This window comes from Scyliorhinus canicula, chromosome 1, assembly GCF_902713615.1.
Source record: "Scyliorhinus canicula chromosome 1, sScyCan1.1, whole genome shotgun sequence".
In the NCBI taxonomy this organism is placed as follows: domain Eukaryota; kingdom Metazoa; phylum Chordata; class Chondrichthyes; order Carcharhiniformes; family Scyliorhinidae; genus Scyliorhinus; species Scyliorhinus canicula.
Window position 1 is genome coordinate 31,353,243 of NC_052146.1, and position 12,166 is coordinate 31,365,408.

The 12,166-nt window shown below is 46.8% G+C and overlaps 1 long non-coding RNA gene across 1 annotated transcript in view; it reads left to right on the forward strand.

Annotated features, from left to right (window-relative positions):
- The window catches only part of LOC119977261, a 53,563-nt gene that overhangs the window by 13,888 nt on the left and 27,509 nt on the right, over positions 1 to 12,166 (forward strand). The gene's annotated exons all lie outside the window — the stretch shown is intronic.

Genomic DNA, 12,166 nt, shown 5'->3' on the forward strand with positions numbered 1-12,166 from the left:
CAAAACTGAAAGTCATTGCATCAGGATCGTTCAATGAAGCACCTCCGATAAGGAGTCATCCAGACTCGAAATGTTAGCTCCCTTCTCTCTCCACAGATGTTGTCAGACCTGCTGAGATTGTCCAGCATTTTCTGTTTTTGTTTCAGATTCCAGCATCCGCAGTAATTTGCTTAGATGCTTGCATCAGTATCATGCTCACAGCCCTCCAAAGTACTGACCCCAAGGAATTTACTAATTGGCTGGTGGTGTTTGCCGACAGAAAGCATCGACTAACTCTTCAAAAGAAATTAATTGGCTGTGAAACACTTCGGGTGATTCTTTAGTTTACCTTTTGCTAATAGTCGCTTTTTCAACCATCCTGCGACCATCAGGAATATTGACTCGTCACACGGATCTGTCTGTTTTTGTGAATTTGAATTGGAAATTTGCAAACGCCATTTGGATAAATAGACAGTTGCATATACAAACTTTCAGATGACACTAAATGGAAAAGCGCAGTAATTTGTGTAGATGGGAACAGGAAGTCGCAAGGGGACATTGACCGTACTGATTGACTTGATCATAGCTATTATTCTGCATCTGCACCTTACTGTGAAATGAAGCATCTTATTGATTTGCACGCAGTCTCGTCTGCCTGAGAATTCAGTCCGACTTCAGACAGATTGAAGAAGCATAACTGCCAAAGATAGGATTGCGCAGGCATCCCATATGGAGGCATACATATGTTTAAAAACAAAACTCTGCCAGCTCTGGGTAGGCGTCCGTGCCACCTGTTCAGTGAAGCAGGACAGGAAAGATGGGCCTCAGCTTGCTATGGCTCCAGGTTGGGGAAGGCGGGAGATTTTAACTGCCCAGTCTCCTCAGGTTACTTCAGGTAGGTGAAGTTAGAATCACTCCCATCGGACAAATTGACCTTGTTTCCTTGTGTAAAATGTAAACTTTGAATCATGTCAATTCCAAGTGGCGGGGGTGTGTGTGGGGGTGGGGAGTTGTGAGAACTTTTTTTTTATAAATTTAGAGTACCCAATTATCTTTTCCAATTAAGGGGCAATTTAGCGTGGCCAATCCACCTACCCTGCACATTTTGGGTTGTGGGGGAGAAACCCACGCCGACACGGGGAGAATGTGCAAACTCCTCAGACAGTGACCCAGGGCCGGGATTCGAAACCAGGTCCTCAGCGCCGTAGGCAGCAATGCTAACCACTGTGCCACCGTGCTGCCCTAGTTTTGAGAACTTGGTGGAGCCAATCAAGAAGTGTACTCTCCTCAGTAGTAATTGCTGCAAACCGCTGAAACACCTCGATACCTGATCATTTGGAAGCAAACCCCTTGTAGCCCCTGTAGATGTCCCTGCTGGTTGTCATTGGGTTAATGCTGTCAAAATCTTTTATTTTTTTTTAATATATGTAACTGCTGTTTCGAAATATTTGGATTTGTTGTAGCAACCAAGCTCCTTTGCATAGTTGGAAACCCTTTATTTAAACAAACACGGACGCGGTGCCCAGTCTAAATGTGTCATTTATTAAAACCTTGGCAACACACTGTTTCTTCTCAAAGAAAAATGAAATCTCTCTCCCAGATTTGGTTAAAGAGACAAAAATCACCCCTTTTTCCTCTGCCTGTCTAGACTCCATTTCAGAGCTGTCACAAATAGCTTTTTCGCAAAAAAAAAAATCAAATTTTCTTAACACAGCTTTCCAACAACCTCACTTCAGAGCACATCAAAATTTCATTTATTTTTATTAAGCTGTCCCTCTGCATTTTCCCTCTGCCTCCCTCCCCTCTGTTCTCCCCTAAATCATAGCTTCCCGCTCCTTCGCTGAGTCGAGTGGTTCATTTCTTTCTTGCCCTCCAATGTCTGTGATCATCACAATCTATTTCATTCCAGGCAAACAATGGATTACACGGTTGAAAAATGATTCTTGATAAAGCTGGCCCTGATAGCTAATGCACCAGGTGGTTGGGTACATAATAACACCACCAGTTTCCCAACATTAATGATCCCTTTGCCAGACAATTTCTTTGCTCATTAATCGTTCAAAGTGAAATATTCACTGGCTGTATTCTGGCAGATTCAGTCGTGACAAAATGGCACAGTGAAGGAATCTGTGTGATCTGGCAGTAAACGAGTTAACAAGTTTAATGTCGGTTGTCAGGTGTTAATTTGGACTGTAAACAGGTAACACGTTGTAAATAAGGCAAACTGTGCAATTCATAGAAACATGATAACTTGTGTAATCTGGCCCGTAAAAAAAGTGCGCAGAACATGATGTCGTAAGTATTATAATGCATGTGTATATTGAGCTATAAACAAGACAATCCATATGCAATGCAGATAATAACTACTGTAAAATGTTTGCAATCGGGGTTCTCGGCAGGGTCAGATGTGTATTGCACTCTGTGAACACTAAAGGGGAATCAGAGCTACCACATATGTAGATTGTAAACCCAGTCACACATTATCTGGGTTTCAATCAAATTTACAATTGTGCGACCTCTTATTCATCCTGAATTATAATTGCTCCATAGCTGCCTCAGTGTTAAACGCTGGAATTCTCTTCCAAAACCATTCTGCTTCTCGAACTCTCTTTCCGTCTGTAAGACGCTCCTGAAAAACGCCTTTGACCACATTTTTGGTCACCCGTCTTAATATCTCCATGTGTAGCTCACTGCCAAATTTTGTTTGCTAACATTCCTGTGAAGCGCCTTGGGATATTTTATTTGGTGCTATTTAAATATAAGTTGTTACTGGAGGCCACAAGCACTGTGTATAAAATGCACTGGTAATAGAGTAACGTGCGTGAAAGGTAAGTTTTAAATAGGGCATCATGTGTCCACAAAAAACAGTTTATTTGCCAGGAGAAATTAGACCTGGAATTTTGCGGGTACTGACCTGACTTTGGGTTGGCAGGTGTTATGAATTCTTGGCCACTCAAGACTCTCTGCATCGCTCAGCTACTGAATCGGATCTTGGTGCAGTTGAGTGCATGTGATTGGAAGACCCAATGCTTGTTAGCGATATAAATGTCATGGACAGTTTAGAAACTTCATGGTGAAAGAATGAGCACTTTGGATAAGTAAGAGTTTCAAGAGTGGTTGGGGTGGGGTGGGGTGGGGTTTGGTTTGGGACAGAGGCCTTTGCTGAGGTAAGGAATGTCTTCCTTTTAGTGACACATGAGACACAGATAAAGCACAAGCTTATGTTTGTTTCCATAGCTAGTTTATGTCCTGGAACAGGGTCACCAGCCTGTCACTAAAGGCTATAACTTGAGAGGGACCATGAGTAAGTATGGCTGACCAAGAGACTCTCCCACTCTTACTGTCTGCCATGGGCATATTAGAAGGCTAAATTAGGCTAACATGCCCCTTAGTGTCCAAAGATGTGCAGGTTAGGTGGGGTCATGGGGTTACGGGGTTAGGGTAGGGGAGTGGGACTGGGTGAGGTCCTCTTTTGGAGGGTTAGTGCAGACTTGATGGGCCGAATGGCCTCCTTCTGCCCTGTAGGGATTCAATGTAAGGATTTACATTATGACTTATGTTATAAATGCACCTTCTGTGATCATCAAGTCCAGAGTGTAACTTGAACCCACAGCTTCTCCCTCAGAGGCAGGGTTAGTTAATAGTAACTGTTCGTATAGGATGGAGAAATAATATAGCAGCTTGTCTTTTGCCTTTAGCAAGTTTATTCTACATCCAACTCGGCAGAGATACAAACTCCATATAATTATCCCATAGCAACTGTTCCAGCTTTTGGAGGTTATGTCAATAACCATTACCTGTCTTCAATAAGGCAATTAAGCACGCACTTGCCGGTACATTTACACATTGGCCAGAATTCTCCGGCCATTCGCTGGTGGCGGGAATGTTTGATCCTGCCAAGAGCACACCCACGTCTGTGGGTTTCCTGGCGGCGTGCGGTGACTTCCATGGGAATTCCCATTGGCAGCAGCAAGAGGAGAGGATCATGCCGCCAATGAACGGTGCACCTCTTTCTGACGCCAAGAAACACATGGCTGGAAGGCCAGAGAATGCCGCCCATTGATAGCGTTAGCATGGTGGAAATAGCCTGCTGTACCCAGAACAAGTCTATGCAAGGAGCAGGACAGGACGGCCTTATCACATCTTACCACCACCCAAACAGAATTATTGGATATTCATCTGGTTTTCTATTCATGGGAGTTTGCTGTGTATAAATTGACTGCTGAATTTACCCATATAACAGTGAATACCCTTCACACACAATTCATTTTAGCTGAAGCTCGAGTTGCTTGCCGAAGTGCAGTGCATGCAACATTGTGTCCGGTACATACAACGTGCTGTGCTTTGAACAAAAACGTCAATGCCCAACGTACAAGTCCTTTGAAAGTATGCTGGAGGTCGTACGGTAGGTATGGACTAAGATGATCAAATATTGCATTGGACATTACTGTTCTTGTGCTGCGAGAGACTGGAGAATTCGACAGACCACATTTGATGGGTGAGGAGCTGAGAATACTTGAAGATTCTGGGGCTGACAACTTGACGTTCGCCAACAGGAAATGCCAATTCCCTGGGGCAAAGGTCAAGAAAAGGGAAGCAGATCCTTATCGCACAAAGTCACAAAGTTCTTTGTGTTGGCCCAGGATTTCAGGAGATCTCCTTGGAAGAATACTAATGATGCAGGAGAGGGTGTTATTGACCTCCTTGCTCATTTGTCTGCTGTTCTGCAAATGGGGCACCCAGATGTTGAGATTCATAATATAATTCATATGCTTTTTCAAAGGGTTGGTGCAGACTCGATGGGCTGAATGGCCTCCTTCTGCGCTGTGGGTATTCTGTGAACAATTCTTGTCCATTTTCCTCTTAGGCTGGCAGATGGGCTTGACCTTTGTGCTCTCCTGCTGGCACAAGGCCATGCCCAGGGTGCATTTGTGATACCAGTTGGCCAAGCTAACAGGAAGAAGTCGCAGCAGCTTCTGAGTCTCAGCGTGTACCAGGCATACTCCTCCTGTCCACTGCCAGGGCAGAGAGGTCTTTGGAAAAATTTCTCCCTTCCCATTTTTCTTTTCATTGTAATGAAGTATTTACACAGAACTTTCCTTTGCGTGATTAGGTGTTTGGCCTAGAATCCAACATAATATACTCATGTGTTTTGTGGAAGAAACAGTTTCAACATGTTTGTTTCTGGTTCCTTAATTACGCCTTCAACTGAAATGAAAGGAAGCAATATATCCTTTGGACGTTGAACCTTTTTTACTCCTTCAAAGGATCAACGAGCTTGATAACTCGGTGAAAACAGGCTCTGCAAAAAAAAAACCCCAGACTCTTCTTCTTTACCCAAAGTGAGGTGAGAACGTGGAGCCCGCTGCCAATGGGAATGGTTGAGGGAAATGATGCAGACGCACTTAAAGGGAACGATGGAAGTATATGAGGGATAAGGGAATAGATGGTTACCATGGTAGATTTAGATGAGACAAGATGGGAGGAAGCTTGAGAGAATTGCCTGTTGCTGTGCCGGAGTGAGGCGACTCTCTGCAAGCTCTCCCCAACAGATACACTTTTAACTTATTTTCTTGAATTTTGTTTAATTCCCTTTTCTTCCATGTACTGAATGATCTGTTGAGCTGCTTGCAGAAAAATACTTTTCACTGTACCTCGGTACACGTGACAATAAACAAAAACAAATCCAATCCAATCCAATCCAATATTTCTTTTGTATTCCATGGTATTGAAAGCCCTTTTGCAAGTAACGTACTGCTTCAGTCAGCAAAGGCCTCCTTTCTTTACCGTGCAGTAACATATTGGGCGTCATTCAGTGGACCTGAGTTTGACGGTGCCTTCAGCATTGGGAAAGACCCCACAATTGAACGGCATTTTGCTCTTTTATTTGGCCTTGGTCAGGAACTCTCTGTTAAGGCCACTCTTTAAGTCATTTCCTACATTGACGAGCTCAGCTCACCAGTGCAGGAAGACTACTCATGGATCAGGGCATCACCTTAAAGGGCAGCCCCGATCGTTTGAACCCCAGCGAGCCTGAGGACACTCTACATCACCCAACTTACCTCTTCCAGGATCCTCGAGGCCCGCTCACCTCATCTCTAATGGGCAACGCCCTCCCCTGGGCCCAACCCCTGGCACGGGCAATCCAGATCGTGACGTCGCGAGATTCCATTGAATCACGTCAAATGTCTTGAATGTCGCGAATCTCGCGAGAGGCCTCTCGCCAGATTCAACAGCCTCGTCCTGACACAGTTTGGCTTGACGAGACCGCTGAATAGCGTCCATTGATTCTGCAACAGATCTTCAGGTCAGATATTTTAAAATCTTTTATTACTTCAGTTATTTTCAGAACTGTGCCCAATGTTTTTATCAGTTTCCCTGTTGTGGGTCATTACCATCCATTATCCAATGTTTCTGTTTTGAGATGTTCTGTGATTGACGGTCCAACATCTTGGAGGCAAAGTACACAATTACCCACCAACTGACTAAATATTGTTCTTTCTGAATTGCCGAACTGAATGAGAGACAGAGGAGATTTTTCTGTTAATTTGTGTCCCTCCTTCTGGCTACTCAACGTGTCGTCTGCAAAGTGACCATCACTGAAATTAACTGTCTTTGATTCACATCTTGCTACTCACATGTAGCAAGAATTCTGCTTGCTGGCACATACCTCAGGCTGTTATTAGTTCTCTATCTGGAGTTTATGGTATAGGACACAATACCAGTATACCAACAATGGGTTTGAACATATTGCATCCAGGGACTTAAGAATTAAATGGATTTGAACAGTGTAAAGATTACATATGATACAATTTTATGGAGTTCCTGTTTGTTTAAAAGGATAACAGTTATTCACTGTGCAACTACAGAGGCCTTCTGTTTATTGAACAGGGCAAGGATTACTCACTGTACAGCAACACTGTTGCTGGGACCAATTTTCCTGGGATCAACGCCTGGAATAGATGCAGGCCAAACATTCCCACCCCTTCGATCTCATTTTCCAATAGTTTTGCCAGAAGAAACAAGTTTTATAAACTTGGCTCCAGCCCCCTTATGGTTGGAGGTAGGTTCCTTGTTTTGATTTTAGGGACAGGAAGCCAGGGTTCAGCAGGAGGCAGTTGGCTGCAGATCTCAAATAGCAGTCAGAAGATCTCCAACCGTGGCAGTCAGTATCCCTCTTGCTGGCTTCAAGGGCCTGGAGAAAAGATTAACATTTCTACCTCACTTTCTGGTGCAAGAACGCTGCTCAAGGGAGGGCCTTGCCCTGGAGGTTTAACTTGGCCTTGTTAATAACCTGACCAAGCAGATTTGGATGTTCATAGGCCTGGAACACAGTGCACTTTGGATGTACTGTGCCCAGCCAGTGTCTGGGTTCAAAGCTTCCAGAAAAATCAGCAGCTGTATATTCATCAGGAAAGGGTTAAGACTAAGTTAAAACTCAGAGGTGTGTTAACCAATGACCTGAGAATAAAATAATTGGTGTCCAGTTTTAAAGTTGGATTTCATCTATTTTTATCAGGTTCATTCTTTTAACCCTGCCCCATATTCTGGCTATGAGCAAAAATTAGTAGGTGTTATAAAGGTCAGAGATTAAGTCAAGAAAACATCTAATTTCTCCTCACAAATTTTACTCCCTTCAGTTTGCCGTTGGGCAGCTCTATGGAAACATGACATCCTTTTGTGTGAGTCTAAATCAGTCTTCTCCAATAGAATTTGGATGCTCGCCCAAGTAGTGGAGATCAGGGGTGTGATTTAATGGCTGCTTTGCGGCCAGTGCAGATCAGGGCGCGCCGGTTAAATCATGAGTGGCCAAAATCAGGATCCGCGTCAGGCGTGAATCCGCAATCTAACCTACCCACTCTCGGTGGCGGGTCCCGGATCTCGCACATACGTGGCGAGACACAAATTGACACCGATTAATATCAATCTCCATCTGATTAGCGAGATGGGTGCCCAATCTAACAGCCTCCCAGGAGCGAACCGCTCCCGGTGAGAAGTCACGCAGGTGCCGTTTAGCACTCCCAATTAAAATGGGAAGCTAGCGCAATGGCTGCTGCGGGGAAGCTGAGGAGGTTAGTAGCTATTTCCATACCTCAGCATGCAGCCCAGGGGCACTGGAACTGCTGCCCCAGTGCTCGGGGGGGGGGGGGGGGGGGGGGGGGGGAACAATGGGCCTGGGTGGGGAGCTGGGTGCTGCCACAGGTCAGGGATCTCTCGTGGGCTGGGGGAGTGTGAGGGGCTTACCATCTGCGGGACATACATGCCATCCTCCAATATTGTGCATACCCATAACAGAGGCAATTACAGCTGCTGCCTGCCTGTCCTACCAAATACCTCCAAGACACAGAACTGTTCGTGGTTTTATGCTGAAGGACACTTTAACTCCCTTTGGCTGTGAGCAGCCTCTGGTTGCACAGCTGAAGGCTATTGCTAATAAGGAATTGGTATTGTTAGTTATGGGAACCCTTCACAGCTCTCAAGTGCATGGTCGTGGGTACTCGTGCCATGTCTCAGGTGAATGTTATTGCCCAGCAATCCAATCAAACTGTGAAAGCTGGATACTTCACCTGAACCTTGGAGGCGTCAACACCACAGAGGCAGCAACCAACAATCAAACACCCAAAACCTGGGCTTCAGCACTGGGGATATTCCCGCAACCTGAGGGTGAATGCGTGGATTTGGGGAGGTACCTGAGCATAGTCTCCCTAATGTTCCCGGCAGGGGACTGGGGTTTAGGGTGTCCTGCTGGGGCCGTGGGGCAAGTCTGCAGAGCGGGGTTCGGCAGCACAACTAGGTCAGTTCAGGGAGAAGGCAGAACACGTTTGGGTGAGGGGAGGCTCAGGGAATATGAGGGTCGTGGGGTGGAAGCCTTAACTGATTGTCCGTCTCTCTCTTTCTCCAATTACTAACAGCATCCAAGATGGATGGTGTTGTTGACCCCGTAGTGGCAGCCCTCATCGTGCTGGTGGCAGCCCAGAAGCTGTAGAAGACAGCAGCAGTGTTGACGCAGGTTGGAGGTGGCACCCCATGTCCGGGGGCCGCTGCACACCCTGCAGTCCCGGCCATCCATCAAGTCAAAGGGCACCCAGAGGGGACACCAGCAATGGCCCAAGATGCGTAGGTGTTGTTTGCCTTTCAATGAGATGACAGACAGCATGTGCCGCAGGAAGTGCTGTCTCAACAAAGAGACAGTGCGGCACCTGTGCCATGTCCATGGAACCCGGCCCTGGCAGCCAATATGGGTGCTGGCATGTGGTGCAGGATGGGTGTTTGATCGGCCTTTGGGTTGGAGGGGATAGGGTTATGGGTATGTGGGATCAGTGTTAGTGCCAGGGGCAAAATGCCGCCTACTCACTCTGGCCGCCCTGAGGAGGTCGAGCAGTTTCTTCCGACGCTGCCAGCTGGTCTGGACAATATTGCCCTCGGCACTGACCACCTCTGCCACCTGTACCCAGGCACGATGAACAGCGGCGGCTGGCAGCCTCCTTTCCGGGTCGGGGTACAGGGTCAAGCACCTCTCCTTCACCACGTGGTGGATGGTCTCCAGCTCGGCGTTGGTGAAACAGGGTGCCGCTCTCCTTGCTGCAACCTTGTTGGCTAGGATGGTATGACTGGGGAGTGAGGTGAGTATATGCGGCTGCAGCTTGTCAGCCTCCTAAGTGTCAATCGTGGAACCGGCAAATCCCGCACTATTTCTCCTTGGAATCGATTGTGATCCACGTGGCGCTGGTGCTAACCCCTTAATAGTCGCTGAATCGGTCCAGGTGTGGCACCAGTTTTGCTGTCCTGAATGTCCAGGAACTCTGCGTTGGCATCAATTGTTAGTCTCAGAAATGGAAAATCCCGTCGAAGATCTCTCCTCTGGAACTGATGTTGCAACCTCCTCTGTGTCAGTTGGAACAATACTCTTGCCTGTCACAGACTGATTGGAAATTTAATTTCCCAGGCAGCCAACGACACCTCCAACTGGCAACAACGAATCAGGCTGTGACCCTGCCTCTCGCCCACACAGGTGGTCCACATGTTTCCTCAAATTCCTGTCCTGTACACTCATGTCTTGGCCATAACAATTCCAAGAACCCAGCTTGGGCCACTTCTGAAATTTCTCACCGAAACCGGGTCGTCTACTTTGAAAGAACTTGCACTTTAGCTGAATCAGGCTGTTTAGCACACTGGGCTAAATCGCTGGCTTTGAAAGCAGACCAAGCCGGCCAGCAGCACGGTTCGATTCCCGTAACAGCCTCCCCGAATAGGCGCCGGAATGTGGCGACTAGGGGCTTTTCACAGTAACTTCATTGAAGTCTACTCGTGACAATAAGCGATTTTCATTTCATTTCATTTTCAATCATGGTTTCTATTTTGGTTGCACTGTTTTGCTTCTACCCTCCCTACAAAATTTGGGAATACCAGGCTTAGCCTGGTCCTCAGCCATTGACCTTCCAGTAACCCTGCTGGAGATATACCTGTGGTTGAATGAGGGATGGTCCCGTATGCTAAGAGCAACCGAGCTACCTTTGTTTTCAAAGATGCCACTGGCTTTTCTTTTAGCCAGCCTCAAAAGTTTGGGCTGCCCACTCAGCGAGTCCATTTGATGAGGGATGATATGGTGTAGTTCTGACATGTTTTATCCCATTGGAAGATATGAAATTTGAAATTCGGCACTCGTAAAAGCCATTCCATTATCTGACATGAGTACTTCAGGTAAGCCATGAAGCGCGAAGCACAGATGAAGCTTCTCGACAGTAGTGTGTGTGGTTGCGGAGCTCATCTCAAATGCTTCCAACCATTTGGAGTGGGTGTCTACCAATGGTAAAAATATCTTGCCAAAAATGGTCTGATGTAATCTATGTGGAGTTGTACCCATGACCGCCCTAGCCATTCCCAAGAGCACTTAACATCTGCTGGAACTGGCACTGATCGCAGTGCTTCACTAATTTCTCAATATCGGCGTTGATGCCTGGCCACCAAACATAGCTTCTGGCAAGAATCTTCATCTTTGACATGCCCAGATGGGCGTTTTGCAACTCTGCAAGGAGCAACTCCAGCCTCGGCACTGGGGCAATTACTCTCGCTCCCCATGGGATGATGCCATCTGTGGCATCTCTCTCCCCATAGGATGATGCCATCTGTGGCATCTCTCTCCCCATAGGATGATGCCATCTGTGGTGGCTCAAGCCATACACTGGAGGCTTTTAGTAGTTAACATGGGTGTTTATTAATTGAAGGGAAAGGCAGTGACGTAACAGGCACAGAACACGATACAACAGGTCTCAACACTTCGGCTCTGGGGTCCACAATGACCGGGGTCCTGTTCCAGGGCCCTGCACAAACTCCCTATTGGCCAGGGTTATGTGCTCCTGCGCAATTTGCTCAGAGCTGGTCACATGGTCCACGGACCCCACCCCCTTAAAGGGCTCACATTACCTCATCCCTCCCCACCCCCTTAAGTTGCTCATTACAACTACCCCAGAAACTATATACAGAAACTACAAATGTGTACAGAGGCAACAGGGAAACGAGAGACCATCAAAAAGTCAGTTAGTCCTCCCAGACATCCATAGCCTTGCCAGAGGGATGGCACTCTTTTGGACAATCAGGAGACACAACCTCAATGACAGGCGAACTGGCCTTGACAGGCACAGCAGGTTGAACAGAAACTGGACAGGGTTACAGGAGTATTCATGATGCTAGCTGGATTTGTCGATTGCAAGTTGGGGATCACCACCCCTTGACTCCTCAAATGGTCCACGTGCTTCCTGACAGTCTTCCTGTTACACTGACCTCATAAGACACCAGCCTTGACTGGGCCACAACCCATCCTTCTAACCAAAGTGGGCATGCAGCAAAATCATGGGCCAAAACAGGGTCTCCCAACTGGAACAATCTGATGCCCCTCTGCTCTGACGTGCCTCCATTTTCCCGCCAAGTTTGAAGACACAAAATTCTCATCCGACGGTCCATGAGCAGCTGAGCTGGTGTGACCCTGTGGTGGAATGATGGGCTGAGTTGTACAACAGCAAAAAAATTAGCCAACCACTGGTGAAGTGGTTTATCAGATAGCATTCTTGAAAGTTTGAATGGCCCTCTCAGCCAGACTGTTCGACGGTGGGTGGTAGGGGGCTGTCTTCATGTGTCATATGCCATTTGCTCTTACAAAACCTGGAAATCATGGTTGATGAAGGGGATG